The sequence below is a fragment of the Limanda limanda genome, chromosome 15 (assembly GCF_963576545.1).
Source record: "Limanda limanda chromosome 15, fLimLim1.1, whole genome shotgun sequence".
Taxonomy (NCBI): Eukaryota; Metazoa; Chordata; class Actinopteri; order Pleuronectiformes; family Pleuronectidae; genus Limanda; species Limanda limanda.
The window spans coordinates 3,394,749-3,415,513 of NC_083650.1; the positions used below are offsets into that span (position 1 = coordinate 3,394,749).

At 43.4% G+C, this 20,765-nt stretch overlaps 1 protein-coding gene across 1 annotated transcript in view; it reads right to left on the reverse strand.

Annotated features, from left to right (window-relative positions):
* LOC133020526 (pro-neuregulin-3, membrane-bound isoform) overlaps positions 1 to 20,765 on the reverse strand; it is a 288,466-nt gene that overhangs the window by 184,979 nt on the left and 82,722 nt on the right. The gene's annotated exons all lie outside the window — the stretch shown is intronic.

Consider the following 20,765-nt stretch of genomic DNA (forward strand, 5'->3'; position numbering starts at 1 on the left):
GAATTCTTGTGATATTTACTTCAGTGTTTGTCCTCTGGGGGGGTTGCAGACAGAAATGTGCTTCAGATAGAAAAATAAACTTCAGCCAACTCTCCATGTGGAACCTCACTGTGCAGGGCCATGCCGTAAAATCACTACAACTACACAAAGGCTACACAAAGTCAGTCGTATCTCCACTGGGAATCTGGACACGGATTTTGTAGTCGTGTCACTTTATTTCTTCGTTTGGCTTACGAAGGACTGTGTGACATGTGCTCTCGGTCCGACCCAGCGGACATCACACATCATAACTATCGACCCAGCTCGCAGGAGGGGTTTGAGCTCAGTCAAGCACCGAAACAGATCAGAGTCGGATAGTGCAGTGTTTCCAAAGTGTGAGGGAGGGGACTTGGTCGAAGCGGCAAAGCTCAGATAAAAAGAATGTCACATCCCTCGGTCGCACCTCCTTCCCTGTTGCTTACAGCATATATATAACAAAGTTACTTACTGCTTATTACTGAACAAAAAAACAAACCTCAGCACCCTCGTCTGCTGGTGAGATTTCAAAATTGATGCTGCAAAACTCTTCTCAGTATGAGTTTAGAAAATGGAGGAGATCTGTCGGTAATCCTGCACAGAACAGACCGGAGGAGCGTTCGATTCGTTAAGCAGATATTTCAGCAGGGCGAGGTTGCCATGGCTACCGTCTGTCACCTCAGCATGGGGCGGAGCGAGCTTTACTGGCTCCCTCTCTTTTTTCTTTTCTTACCCCGCGCTCCCTCTCTTTCACACAACACACACAGTCAGCCCAAAAAGACACATGCACTTGTTAAAAAAAAACACGAACATATGTGTGAGAGACAAAAATAAATGTTGCTGAGAGAGAATGGAAGATGGGAAATGTGCGAGGTGCATTCTGGGAAGAGCGACTCACTCCGTCGTTGGTTTCACACGATTACTCGTCTTATTGGGCCTTTGGAGGACTGAGACTATTTTATTGTGATTGTCAACACACACTCACACACACACACACACACAAACACACTACCACATTACTTTTTAACAATTTCCAATTTGAGAGGCTTTGGATAAATCCAACAACATCGCTACATAAATCAGAGTAAAGCTCAACTAAACCTGAACATCACACTTGAGATAAAACAGATAGACACACACCCCTGGCCAGCATCACACACACACACGCACACACACACACACACACACACACACACACACACACACACACACACACACACACACACACTGTCGCTCCCTGGTTTCATCCTCTCTGAGCCCGTCCTTCTCCCTTTATTCACGCACTCCTCCTCTCCTCTTTCAGTTGCCTCTCTTGTGGGAGTTGAGGAACAATAGATGATGAATGAGAGGAGCCGTGGAGGCTACGTGAATCAGACAGCTCTGTATTTATAGTGGCAACCCACTCTCTCCATCACCAGGTACTCTGGCTTTGGCTAGTGAGCTGAACCTCGGCCCAAGTGGTATTACACCGCCTCGAGCGTACAGTCGATATTTTTCAGAGTATCGAGGGATTAAAAACACAAGGTGGCTGCAGCTGAGGGAAACTTTATCTCGGCAGGTGTAATACCGCAGGACGTGGAGTCTGTGTAATGTTTAAAAGGGGTTTATCTTTAATACTTTGTCAGAAACAAGGGGACAGAGACTTTCTTTGCCGTGTTGAAGAAAGGTTTATCCTTGACGCCTCGTCAGTTCAGCTGAAAGGGGGAAGAGGTATTTTCACCTGAAACTGTTCTGTGGTTTCAGAGCAATCGGAGCTAGATATTCTTTAGTTGGTATTTTAAAACAAACTTTGTGACCTTAAGAGTAAAATCTACAACACATCTCCACTTCCTTCAGTTCTAACTTTTGGTTTTGTCCATGTCCCGTCCACTCAAATGGAGAAGACAGGCTCTATGGTCTGTACTGCAGCCAGCCACCAGAGGGCAATGGAATAGGTTTTATTGATCAATCCTGGGTTTGGGTTTTTATAACTTTATAAAATCAGAAAAAATTTGAGGTCACGGCTAAACCACACAGACAGTGACTGCTGACGATTTAAAAGGTTCTGCCATCACAAACACATTTCCGGGGCCTTGTTTGAATAGGTAGATAAACTCTCTCTCTCCCTCTCTGTCTCTCTCTCTCTCTCTCACACAAACACACACACACACACAGTCACACAAAAAAACACACACACACAGTCACACACACACACACACACACACACACACACACACACACACAAACACACATACACACACACACTCACACACACACAACCACAATGGGAACCTTGGGAGAATCAATTTTCCAGCTGAGAGTGTGACTGAGTGTTTCAGCTGGGCTAGAAGGCCCATTACTGCTGGAACTGTTGGGGGGGCAGGCTGGGCACTTCACCCTGCCGTGTGTTTGTGTGTGTGCGTGTGTGTGTGAGTGTGTAGTCCTATTGCAACTGTTGTGAAAAGCACTTTGATCCATATGCACACACACTCGGGCCCAGGACCTTGGGAAGAGTCTCTGGACTAATTGGTTCTTTTTGGTTTGCTGCTGAGTCCAAACAGCGTCAGGAGCCTGTGAAGAGTCGAGTGAATTCAGATCATCAGGCCTGATAGGAGCTGATTTCCTGATGCAGTCAGTGGGAGCTGCTGTGAGGATCTGCTCTATATTCAGGGTGAGAGGACGGAGAGAGACGTGTCAAACCATGTGAATGCAAACCCTTCAACTTGAGCTCTAGGGAGTTACTTTAAATGTTATCTTTCAAAATGATAAAATGCAATATGTGACTTCAGCAGCTTGGGGCCTCTCAACCAAAACAATAGAAAGAGACAGAAGTTTGATCATGGTTGTTGTTGTCTTCACCACCATCGCTGATAAAAATCTACCCGACGTATCTCAGGCGTAAATCATGTTCAGGGATGAGGTAAAAACTTAAAAAAAAATGGTAAAATAATAATATTTTCATATTAAATCTTTGAAAACGTTTTTAATTTAATAATTTCCAATGGTATGATATTAAAAAAAGCTCAGCATAGAGGGTTCATACATCCTTGGTTTATTCCTCATCCTTGATAGTTTAATGCAGCACAGCGACTGGTGCTACAGGCGGAAACTGCTGCTAATCTTCTCTTTGCACGATGACATTTGCCAAGAATACCAGTGTAATCCTTTAAGGAGTTATATTTCATATATTCTTTATAAGCGGCGATCAATCGGGTTCCATTACAGATTCGTTTTTTATCAGCAAGGTCTCCATGACAGTCCACAGCCGGATTAAACAATAAAGATTTTCTATAGGCTCCAGGAGTATTAGCAGCATATAGAAGAACCTGAGGTGTCTTGCAGTTATAGTGAAAGTCTTCATCACTGATATAAACACAACCAAAACAACCTTTAGAGTTTCACAAAGGGAAAGAACGAAACTTTTGTCCCTCTGCTTTGTCGAGGATAAATCACAATGTCCAAATGTCCAAATGCTCCTTTCAGACACTTCAGGGTCCTGACCTGCTGCTGTCGCTCTGATTCCATGACCACAAGCTCTGTGGCCAATTCTGCTTTAATGCACAGGGCTGCCCTCTCTGGTGATTTGTGGATTTCATGCCTGTGCTGCCCTCTCTGGTGCTTTGTGGATTTCATGCCTGTGCTGAATGCCCACACGACGGCTCCTCCAGCTGAGGATGTCAGTCTTGTTTCCAGACTCGCTCCATCTGAGTCTTAAATCTTGTTTCAGCGAAGCCGAGCACAGACTTGCTTGCTTTTTCTGCGGCATCGCAAAGTACATACATTGCAATTTAAGCACCCCCGGCTTGTCTGGTGGAGATAACCAGGCTTTAAATGAACTAATTTCAGTTCTGACTTAGGAACTGCTCAAGTGTTGAAATCTTTTAAAGCGTAATAATGAAATACCCACGCAGTAGTGCGGCAAAAGATTTCCTGCACAGCGATTACGGCAGCGCACAGACAGAAGTTCATTAAGAGAATATAGGAGATTGGTCGTTGGTGTTTTTCTCGCAATCCCCTGTCTCTCCTCCGAACCCATTCCTATAACCCATGAAAGTTAAATCCCCCCCAGTGGAGCTCCAGTCCCCGAGTCAGAGCCTGCAGGCACTTCCCCAGAGACGAAATCCATCTTTATCAGTCTGCCCGAACCCCCCCAAAAAAGAATAAATAGGAGCTGTTAAACCCTTATGGCTTTTCTGGAAAACTACAACAAATAGCGAGAGCAATAAAAGAGAACTACTTTGGTGAAATTGCTCTAAAAGCTTTGCGGCTGCTTCTTTTGTCGCTGCAGCTTTCCAGAGGTCGCCTGCAAAAAGCACCGTCTCTGTTCTGTGACTGTGGAGAAGCTTCCTCCTCATATCACTTTCACAAGTGCCCGTGCGTCTGCTTGCCCCCGGCTTCACTCCTCCACGTCCAATCACCCTCTCATGTCACCCTTCAAAATGTGTGATTTCATCTCCGCGTGCATCCAGGACAAGAAAGGCGAGTGTTTTGTGGTTGGGAGTGGATCGATATTACATTTTTTGGGGGGGCTGCTGACCCCTCATGAGTGACAGGCTCTCCTGTGAGGCCTCCGGCACTTCCTGTCTGTCTTTGTCTTCCTCGCTGTGTTGCTCCGCCCCCGTCGGTTCCACAGCATCAGTCACCGCTGTCTGTTGAAGGGGATTTGGTGACAGCACCTGTGGTGTGGGATGACTCACGTCTCATGAACACTGCAATCAGTTCTGGTGTTTTAACAACAACGTGCTCACAGCTGGAGAATAAAATATGAAATATATTATAATGATATTATTATAATGGTCTTTTAGTCTATTATAAGATATGATGAGTCACATTCTTGATGAACGTGGAGAGAATTGATTGAATGAGGAAAGTGTTATAAAGGGATGGAGACTTGGGATGATGGCGCCGCAGACCCCATGTGGTGTGTGACGTAATATTCATATTCATAGGCTGAAGGAAATTATAAGGTTTGAGTAGAGCAGAAAGGAACACTGGGACAATTACTGAGCACAATCACACAATCACACATACACACACAATCACACAGACACACACACACACACACACACACTCTCACGCACAAGGCGGATATCTTTGGAAGGAACCGATTAAAAGTTTGAGTTTGGAAATTTATGAAATCTCTTACTTAACCTTTGTTGTTGCCATAATCGTTTGAACTGGTAAACTGTTTTGATTTAGTTTGAGGTAAAAATATATTTAAAAAGTGACACATCATCAGGAGGGCAAAAGAGGAATTCCTTATAATGTAATTTTATGTTGCTTGTATAACTTCGGGGAAACTCTTTCATTACTGGGATTAAGAACTCTTTACTGGACTCTTTAGTTTCAGTCGATCCCTTTTCCCTTTGCAAAATGTGTCAGAGAGGCAAAACCTGTATCCATCTATATTTTACCATAAATACATTTCTTCTATTATATCATTTTCAGGTTCCTACTTATTCTTATATATGGGTCACCAGGGGTTGGAGAACATCCCAGCATGCCGTGGGAAGAGGCAGGGCGACAACCCTAGACATGTTGCCCCCCCCCCATCCCAGGGCTACATTCACACATTAACACATTCACAGTATGAAATGAAAGTATATGAAATATTCATGAAAACACTTGTATAAACATCATGTTAGTGCAGAGCTCACCAGAGGCAGCCGCCAACATGTGTGTTTGGTTCATATCAAGGAGTAAAACTACTTTGGAACTAGTTGTTTTACAAAGTTAAAGGTGATGAAAGAGTTTATGTATCCAAGAGTAGACGTTCCTGAGATTAATCAGGTAAACAAACCAACGTGTGAGCCACAGGTATCTGCTTTGTGTTTTCCAGAGGAGACGGGCGACTTTCCTTTATACGAGCGATTCACTTTGTATCTCTGCAGCCGAGGGGCGGAGTTGACACGATTACAAAAATATAACGATGATGAAATAATGAATACTTATTATCGTTTGTTTACTTCACAGCAGGAACGCACGGCACATCTGGCTACGGCTAATGATTATTTACATAGAGGAGCGAACCAGGCTTTACATTATGCATGTTGTGACTTACGGGAGAAGTATAACGGAGCGGCAGAAACACACACAGCTATTACACAAACAAGAGACTGTGATAATGAGGGGGTGAGCTTCACCATGTGTGTGTGTGTGTGTGTGTGTGTGTGTGTGTGTGTGTGTGTGTGTGTGTGTGTGTGTGTGTCTCTCACAGTGCAGTGTGCCTGTGAAACATCAACACCGTGTCATCACATTTAGTTTTTTTTCATGTGAGAGGGGATTGGAATGGCTGAGCAGATAATGAAGAGACGGAACAGAGGGAAAGTGGGGGAAGGAAAGAAGAAGTGAAGATGTGAGACTCACTGACGCATTGCGATGCACGGTGGCCTTGTTAGAATCCAAATTTGCACTTTGTCGATGTGTGTGCGTGTCGGCTCGTGTGAGTTTTGTTGGATAACTTGCTGGTGTGATATCATGAATCTGAAAGATGGTGAATTCGTGTTCATCGGCAGATGTGCTCCGATGTGCACATGAACAAATAATCATGAGTTGATGAAAAATGTGAGCAATAAGAGACAATCCTTAAATCTGTTTTTAAACCCAAAGTCTCAGACAGACTGAAGTGAGAGGGAGGATGAGAGAGCAGTTCTCAGTACATGAATGTTTGCGTGTACGTGTGTGTGTGGGTGGCAGTGTGACTGACATCTGGGAGGAGTGGAGAGAGACTAGAGCTAAATTAATCAGTGTGTGGGCAATTTTCATGGACACACACAGACACAGACACACACAGACACACACACACACACACACAGTGTTTTCATCTTCTCTCTGAGTCACATGGCTTTTTCCTTGTTGCCTCTCTCCGTCAGCACAGATAAAAGTGCTCCGACAGCCTTTGTTGTGTTTGCATGTAGATTCTGTGTCAGAGGGCGAATATGATAAAGAAGAAGAAGCCGTCGATTTTCCCTGCTGCATCACTTCTTGTGCTCCTCATCGTTCTGATTCAAATAGAAACACTGGCGAGATACACATGTGTTTTCTGGTGTGACGGTCGACAGATAAGCAGTTTGTTAAAAGAGCTTTGAAATCCCACTGTGCTACAACAACTCAGCTGGATAAGGATTAAGTAATTATTTCAAATCAGCAGTGATTTCCCTTTACACAAAGCAGCAGATTAAAGCAAGTGATGGCTCATTTTGTAGTGTTTCTGAGTTTGTCTGTATTTCTCAATCGAACGAAAAGTAAATATATGAATAGGGAAAAAATTCTACCTGAACCAAAGATGTCAAAAATGAATGAGTTAACATCTTAATCATTTAATCTAAAAGAGTTTTCAGCTTTCAGTGACGGGAACATCACATAGAAAACTATAGAAGAAGAAATAAGACATCTGCATGTGTCTAATTGTAGGGATCTAAAACCTCTTTTAACACATTCATGCAGGTGTTCTCACGTATTTGCCTGATTCACTTCACCACTCACAGGAGAAGACGTCACCTGAGTCTGTTTATCATCACCTCATTTCGACGGATCGTCGCGCTAGTGAAGTGAAGTCAAAGGTAAAGAAGGCGAATCAGTCGAATTAAGACCAAGTGTGACTGAGTGAGATAATTTCCATGAATAATAAGCAGCGTCCTCGTGCTTTAAGCAAATAAAAATGATGAAAAACCTCCTGGATATGCTCAAACTTTTGTAGCTCTCCAACTTTGGGAATTGTTTTGTTTCTATTGGGGAGGAAGAGAAATGTTTTTCCTCTCCTCTCTCTGTTTGTGAGACTTACAGAAATACACACAGCATCTTTTACAAGGGCCTCCAAGAGCCAGGAGAAACTTGTAATTCCAGCTTGTATTTTCTATTCAAGATGGCTCGCTGTGAGACTCAAAGCTTTACTGTGTGCACCACCAGCACCAGGCTGCATCGATGGATTCAGAATCTGCATTCGGTCACACGAGAGCAGCATAGCAATGCAGGATCTCACTGTTGTTTCCCACTGAGGTGTGACAGGAAGGATCAATACAGCATTTCGATAAGTGTTAGAGCCTGTGTGTGGGAATCCAGATGAATAAAATACAAAGAAACAAGGACTTTTGGAGGATTTGCACCCTGAGCATTTAAAAACTGCTCATATTTATTTTTTTCTGTCAAAACTGGATTAAATGCTTTTGACTTTGAATGTGAGAATAACAATCTTTTCCCCCAAAATGTGTATCATTCACACTTCAAACAGATTGGCTCTTACTGGCGTTAAAGAGAGGCAGGGATTCATCTTGCAGGAGACACAGCAACATTAAGCTGTACCACTGGTGCTGGGAAGACAATCCCACTGCTCCTCTGCCCTTAGCTTCTCCATCTCCAGGGTAAACATGAACTGTATATATCCTCTACCTAAACCAATAGACACCGGATGCAAGGGTTCCAAGCTGCAGTTGAGAGGGCAGATCAGGGATCTTTACATTCCTATAAAGCCTTATAATAACACAGAAACCAAGGTTGCAGCTTTCAGAGTTGGTTTCAGATCAGCGACTGCATCGTCAATGCTGTTTGTTATGTAAGGTGTGTAGGCGACATTGCATCACATGAGGGCCTGTAGCACTGCTGCATATGCAGGAGCACTGCACATGTGAAGAACTTGGCCACAGGCACAAAGTGGCATCGGATATACAGAATACAACACAAAGCTTTATATGTCCCTGAATTTTTCATAAACAACACAAAGGCAGAATAGCAGAGTAGCAGCTGTAGGGTTTGTATGTGTATGTGTGTGTGTGTGTGTGTGTGTGTGTGTGTGTGTGTGTGTGTGTGTGTGTGTGTGTGTGTGTGTGTGTGTGTATGTGCGCGCGTGTTTGTGTGTGTGTGTGTGTGTGTGTGTGTGTGTGTGTGTGTGTGTGTGTGTGTGTGTGTGTGTGTGTGTGTGTGGGATTGTATGTCCATGCATGTCATCATGAGTACAAGGCCTGGTGAGACACAGAGAAATGTGTCCCCGAACCGATCACAGCTCGTTAACCTCTCCAGCATCCACCAAACAACACAAATAACAACAAAATGGACGTGCAGACTCATTGTCCCCCCCCCCCTCTCACCCCTCTTCTGGGAGGGCAGTGGGAGACTGCAGCGCCAGCAGCGATTAAGGAAAGCTGGCTGGGAGAGCTGGAGACATCATCTACCACATGGTGGGAGAGTAGAGACCAGCAGGGAGGATGTGTGTTTGTAGAATCATTCATGAATTCAGAGGTTTTATGTTTTCATTTTAAGAAATAGTATTTGTAGAAGGTTGTACATTGATGAGCCAAAGATATGAACCGATCAGGGACCTTTTCAGGAAGAGTTTATTCTGAACTATCCATTATTGTTTTGTGATTTCATATTTAAATAAATGATAGAACAGGTATTGGAATCAGAGCATGAGACAGAAAACCATTTAGCTGGTAATAGAAATATTATTCAACAATACTATAAGTAATCATAAGAAAGTATTCATGTAATTATGATATTCAGGTACATTTTCAGTGTGAGGTAACTTCTGGGAGCTTTTGCAGACTCAAAGGTCTTTGATGAGGTTGTTTGAATATCAACCTTATAACTTGTGCCACGAATCTTTCTTTCATGTGACATACACCTTAATGTGGGTTCCACCAACTTAACTGTGGATGCTGGATATCTTATTTTTTGTAAGCCTGCCATGCACATGCGTGAATCACAAAGGGTTTTTGAACATAGAGACAGTTAATAACTAAGGATACAGGCAGACTTGAACACATAGTGATGCTTAAAGGTTCCAGAAACAGCTTGTTATTACTCTGTGTGCAAAGAGCCACACATCCTGAGAAACATATCAACATCCCAACTCAACAGTGGGAGTTTGAAAAGCTCTTTTCTGCACTGACAGCTCAATACCAACCGATTCCCTTTCTCATTTCTGTCGGTGGTTTAAGGAGATTAAAGGTAACAAGTCAGCAGATGTGTCATCGTGACATTTCCTGATTACTGTGTCAGAACAGTCCCAGAGCGAGCGTGACATCCGTCCGGCGGCTCCGTGGCCCAGTTTGCAGAGCTCAAACTTTATTCCAGCAAATAAGATCAGTCCCTCGCTGTGCAGCCCCTGCAGGCAGCCCCCCCGAGGACCAAACAACTCTGACACAATCTCTCTGTCCCCAAAAAGGACAGATCTCTTTTCAAGCCTGTTACTAACACCCCCATGCATAAATTCTGCGGTGCCTCCTTTTTTCTCTCCCTCTTGTCTTCCTCCCTCGCTCCCTCCTCGACTCCAGTGAGGGATCCTCTGTGGCAGGATCCTCTAGAAATTTGGCCCCGTAGCTATTTTGAAACCATATCGGACCAGCTGGCTCGGCCGCCGATTCATTTCCGACTTATAACTCCCTCATTATGTGACACAAATCAATTATGGATGAAGGACCCTGCGAAGATGCACAGAGGCCCTTTCATGTGTCAAACCCCACAGCAGGCCACAGGAATACAAAGAGGAGAGGAGGAAGAGAAGGAGGGTACAAAAAAGGAGTGATGTGAAGGGTAAGAGGAAGGGTTAGGATGTTGGTGTGTGTGCGCTCGTTCCAGATCTTCTCTTCCCCCCCCCCGTCTTTGGACCAAATACTCTTTTGCATTAGTTCCTTCTCTGCTGAACTATTTTCGTCCTCCTGTCTCCCTCTCTCTGTTTCTCACTTCCCTCTTTTCTCATTCACCCTCCTCTGTTACCTACTGTTCCCTGTCTCCGTCCTCCCCCTCCATTTTCACACATCTGCCCCCCCTGCTGGGCCGGGCCTGTCTCTTGTCTCCTCTCTCTCCTCCGCTCTTTGCACTCATTCACTCACTCATTGGTGAGCCTCTAAGGTTAGAACTGCTAAACTACTGACGACTGACATTCTCCTTGAGGACGACTTCTCACCTCTGACCTTTTTTGCAGTTCTCGCTCTGCGGATCTCCAGCTCTATCCTCTGCGGTGACATTTCAGCCAGTTGGGATGTTTATGCATGTCTCAGAGCGGATATGCAAAATAATTAATTTCCGGTGCAGCGTGCGATAGCCTGCTGCTCCCTATGTCCCTCCACGGAAAAATAAATCAGTGTATCGCTCCCTCTCGCTCCCTCCTGCCTCGGAAGTTGTGATTGTTGAAGGCAAAGTGGAGCAAGGGCGAAGCAAGGCCTCCTCCTCTGAGGCAGCGGCTGCCGGCCACTTAGACAGTGTGGGGCATAAAACACACAGGCCTTGGCATATCACTGGGTCCCTGCACGCTAGAGTAGCAACACCATCCGTGCATTATTACACTGGCTGAGCACAGAGCTGCAAGACTGAGCACCGATTTATGCTCAGTCAGAGGAGGGGAGTGTGGCCATGGGTAATGATCATGGATGGATGGATGGATGGATATAAATAGATATAAAATCACTTACCTGTTGGTAGAGACGAAGGGATCAGAAGGCAAAAGAAAGAAAGAGAGAAAGACAAGTTTAGTTAATATTAAAACAAAACAATAATCGGTTTAGCCAACTGCAACACTTGGTAAGATCATAAAGATCAACACTGCGGATGTGGTCAAGGTTGTTTCAATGCATTTTACTTGAACTGCAAAAATAAAAAAGGTTTGTGATACAATACAATAATACGATCAACAGAAGATTCCACATATTGATCTCAGAGCTGCAAAGAGGAAAACACTGTTCACAGTTGCACTTGACACACACAGCAAACATTTGCACTGATGCATACTGATGGATGCTAGTTCTGTGTTCCGCCATCATAGAACCACATCATTGTCATCATTGAGTCATCGGGGTAATACACAAAAACCCACACTAATCAAACAAATCGTGACCGGAACCCAACAAAAACACCTTAATGCTGTAAATACTCAGTACTTAATGAGAGCCACTTCAAAATGGTGTATCAGAAAATGCAAATGATTGTTAATTGCGAGTTATAAATACCATGTGATTTATTCAGGATTGTTGCCTGACTCAACAAACACACACAATGACGTTTCTTTCTGAAATATTCCTCCATTAACACCAGGGAGCGATTCACACAAACTGAATCCTGGGGCAAAGCCTCTCAAACACCTCTGTCTGGGGTATGACCTATTTGGCCGACTCCTGAAAGCTTGGCTTCCATTCTGTTCTCCTTCCTCGAGCGATTTTTAACAAACCTTGCACAACGGGTATGAAAGAACGTCTCGGCTGATTTGAGAAAACCTGTGAGGCTGTATTGTGAAGGAAATGGCAGCAGACAGGTCACAACTCTTTCATCTCTGATACTGAAGAAGGTGTGTGAACGGACTGAAGGCAAAGGTCACAGGGATGTTTCCATCTTTACAAACTGAGTATTAAACTGGAATTTAATAAAATTTGGATTCGTGTGCAAATGGAGATTACACCGAATCCATAAATACAACTTTCATCATTACTGTTTAAAGCACTGTAGGCTTATATATTTATATGTGACATGGCTCACACACACACACAGGGAGAGGTGGGGGCGCTGAGAGAGGCCTAGATACAGAGACCCAGATAAAGCAAGAAACTGGTTAAAAAAAAGGGCGAGAGAGAGGAAGAATCAGGCAGTGGGAAACTTTAGAAAGTGCCTATTTGCATAATCTCCTCTTTGCAAAGAGTCTAGGGGAGGAATAATGAGCTGGAGAAAGCTATCATCTGCCAACACAGCATCGAGCCGAGCCCCTGTGTGTGTAAACGCAGCACAGCAGCTCTCAGTGCAGCATGCCTCTTCAGCTCCTGTGGGTGTCAGACGTCCTGCATTTGATAAACCCACAAATGTAAATGAAAGAAAATAGCGGAGGGACAATTTCACCATTTGCTCCCTATGGCTCTGAGCCTTTATAATTTACGCTAAGTGAACACGAGGCTTTCCATTCATTCACTCTTCAATATTCCTAAAAAAGCAGCCTTGTGTAATGTATGAACAGATCGAAGTCGCCATCAAAACTTCAATCACCGTGACATTTCCAATCGATAGAGGAAATGGTGCTGTGCTTATATTAATTGGCAGCCGTCAGCTATCATGCATGTGTGTGTGTGTGTGTGTTACTGCCAGTTAGCCACATTTAACAATAGGTATTTCAGGAAATTAATTTTATTAGAGCACAAACAATATTGTAGTTCATGGTAGTAATTGGTAGTTTGTAAAAGGCTGAAGCTAAGTTGGCCAATTATTACATATATTCTCTCAAGGCTCTTTATATACAGAAGTAAGGGGGAGATTTTTACAATAACTTAGAGAAAAGCAGCAGTTCCCACAACGAGGAAGCAGAAAAAACTCCATTTACGTAAAGAAACCTCTAGACCCAGACTCAACGTGGGCGTCCATCTGTCTGCACCAGTTAGGGTCCGTCCATCACCTATCATCCATATCACTTTTAAGGGTCACAGGATTTTGAACCAATCCCAGCAGACACTGAGTGAGAGGTTACACAACACATGTGGTCACAAATACGGGAATCCCAAAAAAACTAACCAAAATCTCTGTGACATGAAGATTTTTCATAGATCGGAATTTAATATCTAAGGTCAAATGCAGGATCAAAAATGATTTTAGCTTCTTCAAAAGGCTGCTGTCAGAACCCGAGCACTTATCCGCCCGTCAGTCTGAGCCTGGACTCAACATTTGATTGATTCCACCACATTGTGCTGCCAGGCATCTGGGATCAGCTCAGTCAGTGACAAGGCGTCCACAGACAGAGAGAGCACATAGAACTCTGACTGGAAAGAGCATAATGGACCAGGACAATTAAAGTATGCACACTGTGTCACTAATGTGTCGCTAAATGGAAGGTTTATTAAGTGTGATTGACTTCAGAGGAGCCGGGTGTGTGTGTGGGGGGGGGGGACGCCAGCTCAGTGATATTTGAAATGAACTTGAGCTGTTGCAATGTTTTACAGATATCTCATGACAAAGATAAAGTCTCGTCCTTGTTTCCAGAGTTCGGCTCACTTTTCGCTGCTCTGTAATTTGGATGTCTTCTTCTGAACCCTGAGGCGAGGATGCTGCAATCCTTTGAAATCAAGCGGAAAAAGGGGAAGGAGTGATATTATTGGTTCGTTGGTGCGCGGCGCCGAGCGTAGCCGAGTTTCCGTTTAGCAGGTGACAACCCGCTCATGCTGCTTATCAGACAGACATCGCACACATGAACACACAATCCAGACACACTCGCGTTGCACCATTCCCAACCACATATGTGAAGTTATAATTTAGCTGAAAATCCGGTTGTGAGGAGCTGATTCACACTTGCTGCATGTTTTCTGGGTGAATTTCTGTCTTTGATTTAGCCGTAAGCCTCATCCTTTCAAGCAGACACCAACTAGTCGTAATAGTTATGTGCATTTAAAGAGCTCTCCTGCTGTCATGCAGTGGCGGCCGACCACCTGATAAATAACTCTGAAGATTACTGGAGTGAATGAGCGCGTCTGTGTGAGACTCAAACTCTGTAATGTTCTGAGTTCTGTCCTTGATCCTCCATCTTCCCTCTAATCACGTGCAAAGATCAGCAGAGGTGGGAGAAGAGGAGTGAGAGCAGACGTCAGCAGGTGCATCTCTCAGAGGGTGAATACACAAACCCACACAAACACACACACACACACACACACACACACACACACACACATACATGAATTACAGTGTGTGAACAACTGCATGGACACACTGTTGCAAACACACTCTTCTACTCACAGGGACAAACAACACCCCAAACCACAGTGGGGTCAGTGCACCCGACTACAACAGGAGAGTAAATAAAGCTGTGCTCATTTTATCACAGCCTCTTAGGTAGGTGTGTGTGTGTGTGTGTGTGTGTGTGTGTATGTGTGTCTGTTTGTGTGTGTGTGTGTGTTCTCCTAAAGGACAGTGTAAAAAGCGGCTGTGCCACTTTCAGCTTCAATATCCTCATTCATATGAAACTACAACACACGGCAAACAATTATTTTCCACCACAAACCGCCGCAGCCGTCACAGCGCAACACAAATACCTCATCTGCAGTATTAACAGTAATAACTCCAGTGACTTGCACTTAAATCACTGTCTGCTCCAGAAAGCATAAGGACAAATCTTCCCAGAGCTGCACTTCACCACCAGCAGCAGAGGGACCGGTGATTCATGCTCGGCTCTGCTCTGCTGTGAATGATTGCAGCTGCATAATGCACATTAATGGAAGCCAGGTATGTGTAAATGACATGAAATGTCTGGTTTCCAAAAACATGCCCATATTTACTCAGGCGGAAATAACAAACAGCACAAAGGCTGGAGTTACGTTTCTGCAAAGATGCATGTGAATATCACTGCAGGGCCAGAAAGGGGGTTTAACATTTAAGTCCAGAGGGTTTAAACTATGCAACTAACAATAATGTTGATAGGCGATTAATCTGTTTCCGCTGTATCGTTAGCGGTGTTTACCTTCGCCATTTTTCAATTCTTTACTCTAGAGAGGGGAACATGACCCGGCACTGGTTGGTTTACTGGCCCCACCGTGTGTGACCTTTGCCTCGCGTTATAATGGACCCAGAGAATTAAAAGCAGGTGCCAACTATTTTTCATAATCAATCTGGCAATCTGAAATAAAAGAAAAAGAAATTTGGCCCCTGATCAGGATCAAGGGTTCTTCCCTGACATAGACAACATCCTTCAAGTAACGTTGAAATCTGCCCAGTAGCCTTTGTGTAATCTTATCCAAAATCAAACAAACATCAAAACAGTTTCAACACAGTTTTCTTGAGATCACTACAGCAAATAATCAAAGATAATATGAAATGAGAATTTATGTTGATGGTATAAATCTCTCTAAAGTTTCCCCCGAGCATCAAAACTAACCCTGACACCGTTTAACATTTCTTACATTGGTTTTTCAACAGTGCAGCATATGGTTATTTTCAATATGCTGCACTGTGACGGTGTGTGTGTGACTGGAGATTGCAAGAACACACATACACACACACATTCTAACATAAGTTTGCACTTCGATCTGGTTGTGTATAAAAATAAATGTCCCCAGCATCTGTGCGATACTCTGAGTGCATCCATTCCTGTTGTGCCGTCATTATATACATGTTTGTGTATATCTGTGTGTGTGTATACGTCTGAACCTTTACTGTGTTTGTGTACACTGTAGCCAGTGAAGTGTACACAGATATACTGTATATGGAGGATCATGTCTCTAGAAAGTGCTCGTACAAGACGGAGTCACAACATAGGAAGATGCCACAAAGCTCAAACTCTCTGTACAAACAATCTGAACGTACACACTGTGAGGGAAACTGATTTGTGCTTTAAACACACACACACACACACACACACACACACACACACACACACACACACACACACACACACACACACACACAAACAAACACACACACACACACACACAAACACACACACACACACACACACAAGAGCAGATTGGTCTATTTGCCTGCTCATCCCAATTGAGAGGCCCTTTGATATCACACATCAAGCAGACAACGTAGGAGAAAACACACATGCATGGAATTGAAATGCACACTCACACACACACACACATCAGAGTGTGATGAATTAGTGTGCAGAACAGGTCGTTCCTGGAAATGAGTGACAAGAAGGGAAGGAGCGGATGAGTGTGGAGGAGAGCTGGAGAGCAGATGGGCTGAGAACATGCGACGAGGGAGACAGAGAGAGAGAGAGAGAGAGAGAGAGAGAGAGAGAGAGAGAGAGAGAGAGAGAGAGAGAGAGAGAGAGAGAGAGAGAGAGAGAGAGAGAGAGAGAGAGAGAGAGAGAGAGAGAGAGAGAGAGAGAGAGAGAGAAACCAGACTTTGGCTGGAATCAGAAATTAGTCTTCTGGACACGTTAGCTGCTTTTTCATGTTTCTTCTTCTTTTATTCAAAATTTATTAATTTATTCGAGAATGAAATTCATCCAAGTTTATAGAGATTATTTTGAAAATGGGGCGACAATTGAATACAACTTAACAATTATTGCAAAAAATCTATTTAAAAGATTTTTGAATCTCATTTTCTTTTATCAGAAGCATTTTCTAAAGGCATTGCAACTGGATTTAATTTGTTAATCTGTCCATTTGCTTTTCTGCTTTTCCCTTTTGTGCGTTTGTTTGTGAACATTATTGTGCAATGTGAATACAAAGCAGATTTCCACAAAACTTGTTTGAAGGATGGGACGTGGGCCAAAAAAAGAACCCACTGAATTTTGAGGCAGATCCAAGATTTGATTTTGCACAATTTAATGCAATACCAAATAAAAATCTGTATCTATCAGATTCAAATACGGATAAATAGGAGTTTAGGCTTTCCTGAGAGCATGATAACAAATACAGCCACAAAACTGTAACTAGCACCAATGTTAGCTGAGAAAATGTGGATTCAGAAGAGAAGCAAAAGTTTCTATGCATCCAAACGGACATGGTTGACTTGGTGCAGAATATAAGGGACTGTTGGGCCTTGGCACGCTGATGCAATCATATATTTAATATTATAGGGAGCATAAAATCTACTAGCGATCAAATGCATCATCTCAAGTTATCATGAACATGTGTTTATGATTTCTAAACAGAGTTATTGATGTTTAACATTAGGAGAAAATCCTTTTACGACCGACTCCAGCATCTGTGTTCGAGTGTGAATGAGCAACGTCTGTGAGAAGATGATCTTCCATTTTTTTCCCAATTGATCTGGTGCTGAGAGTTAAACTGCTCTGCTCCTTAAAAAAAACACATCATGCAAGTAGAAATCAATGAATAAAAAGAAAATGGTGAAGCTCACAGTGCATTTAGCTGTGTTTTCCATCAGAGGCTTCTGGCAGTGAGCTCATGCTGCAGCTGCCGAGCTCTCCCACACACGGATTTGAGGAGAGGAACTCACTGTAGCTACAACATGCTCACATTCAAAAGGATTTTATTCATTTCTGATTTGCATGAGGATACATTCACCCGAATAGCAACAAACAAGCATGGACAAAGACGCACTGTACACGAACATGCACATTACGGATACAGAATTATGCACATGCACTTGTGCAGAACCGGCATGAATACACCCACGTATGATGCACACGCATACAGACACACAAACACTCCACAGCTCTGATATGAAAGCATGTGAGACTTTAATGAGCAGGATGAGGTAGGCGGCTGTTTTGAGAAATTCTGCTTCTCTTCTGTACCAATCTCCTCGTTCCTCACCTCTCTCTCCACCTTCCTCCTTTCCTTCCAAATCCCTTTTTTCTGCCACCCCCTCTCCTCCTCCTCTTCCTCCTCCTCCTCCTCCTCCTCTGTCTAGCAGCAGCAATTCCGTTTTAATTGCTTTTTGAGTCACCTAATTCCTCGGAGGAAAGATGGGATGTGTGGAGGAGAGAGAGATGGAGTGAGACACGGAAAGAGATGGTACATTTAAAGACTCTAACACACACTCGGTCTCTTCCTCTCCCCTCCTGTCTTTACTTTACTCCTTCGTCGTCAAAACAACTTTCTTACTCAAAAACTAATCCTCTCTTACCTTTTAAAGTCCACACACACATTCGGTGTTAATCATTTTCTGACAAATGTGGCTCACACTGCAGTGAAATTCCACCTCCCACTGTGGCAGATGCATGTTTTTATACTTTTCAATCTACAAAGCTACTGGCATCCAACCAGGTAAAAAAAAGGGAAAAAGAACCTTATTCCAGCAAACCACTTGTTTTCCCATGAATAATAAAGAAGACAGATGTTCTCCCTTTTATTTCCCCGCCGGTTCCTCATCTTTTTATAGGCCACCCTATTGTGCAGAAACCTGAGATAGCCCGTTCAAAGAAAAGTGCAGCAGCAGCATTTATGTAGCTGTATATTATATCCTACAGTCCCAGCACCTAATTAGCCAGTCACACCCTGATTGTGTCCCCGGCTGTCTCATCCATCCTCTCCTCCACTCACAGGGAAAGGCTTGTTATAGCCCAGTATTTGGAGAAGGTGCAGAAAGCCACTGAATCTTTTTGTCATCTTCTCTGGCAACTGCACTACAGAAAAATAAAAAAAATCCTCATCTTGTTAAATCACTTCTGTCGACTGCGGGGTCTTAAAACATCACGTCTTCACAGGGATCATTCGTCATTTCGGGAAATTGCTTACTGACCCGTCAGGAGCAGAACACGACCACTGAAGTGTTTGTATGAAGTATGAAGCTGCAGCCAGAAACATGTTGAGACTTCAGGAGAAGACTCCACACAGAAAGAAACCCACTGCACCATCAAACCACCCACAGAAAATATTTTTAGATATCAAATTAGAATTAAAAACTATTAAAATAAGAATCTCATACAGACGAGAACACAGAAACAATTATTAACGCTCAAACGAGTATGTAGGAGGTGAATAGGTCTATATCAATGATCTGTAAAATACCAGAGAAGAACATTGGGTGAGACAGACTCCTCTGAGCAGTGATGCTGTAGCTGCAAAACTGTAATTAGACATATCAGACTAAGTTTTTGAAAACTTTGAAAAGTGTGAAAATCTCAGTCTAAGTGACTCAAAACGCCATTTGTGCTCAAAAGCAGAGGAAAAAGTTTTTTTTGCAAATAATAAGAAAGTGTTAACAGGGAATAAAAGTCCTTGACTGAACATGTGAACTTTAAAGCATCTGAAAGAGGTTCAGAAACAGATTCAGTACAGAGTCAGAATCCAGAGCAGCTGTTAATCAATATTTAAAAAGCTAAAATGATTAAAATGGATAAGAAGAAGGTCGTCGAAACACCAAAGAGGCCACAAGGTAAAGGTAAAGGGCCGATATACGTTGACGGTTTGATAAAATGCTGATTCAAGCCGCGCTCTCTCCTGCTTTCTCATCCAGGCTTTGAAGTTGAAATCAAGGTCCTGTGCTCACGCCGCCATGACCAGACAGAATTGATCTGCTGCTGATGAAAGGATCCTTTAATGTGTCTGAATGCACGCGTCTGTATATCTGAGTGCCTGTGCTCGGCCGTCCCTCCACTGTCAATATGAGAATATACATTCAAGTCATCTTCAGGACTCCATCCACCATAGTTTTCATTAAGCATTTCTCCGAGTGACAGCTCGTCAGCTCAGACTGTGCAGCTCAGTCGCTGCAGCCTTGAAGCCGAAGCATCTTCCTGTCTTTTCTTTGAACATGTGACACAAACAGCTCCATTGACTTTTGCCCTTTAAACATTTATGTGGTTATATCACCAGTGCTCTTTTCTTTCCCTCTTTCTATTTCTGTCTCTGCGCTTTTATCCAACAAACAATCCGCTGCACACGTCTGAACTCTACGTCCGCTCGCTTGTCCTTCTGAGTCAGTCAAGTATTTACTATTTTTTACATTCAAACAGATACAAATGAGAGAGACAGCTGCTCTCAGACCTGCTCTGAGGTGCATATGAGAAGGCAAATGTATGAGTCATTTGCTGCTGACGTTCTCCAGTGTTTCTCCTGTCAGCCCCCCCCAGTAGAAACACTGGTGTGAGCCTGTAGGAGGAGACAGCAGGAGATTCTCTGGACGATTTCACAGTGGGCAAGTGGTTGTTTTGAGTTTTTAAAATGTGACACAAAGCTGAAATAAACAAAAATATGAACATATCAGGATGACGAGGAGGAGCCAAACCTGTCAAAGACGTCAACTTGGAAAGACGACGAGATTCCACAAGTCTTTGGTGCAAATGGCCGACGTCGGTGTGGATCTCCTGTAAACACATGATCTCATCTCACCTGATGCTCAGGAGTTAATTTGTTCCTGTTGTGAGTTTGTCTGACCAGACAACATCTCCCGCA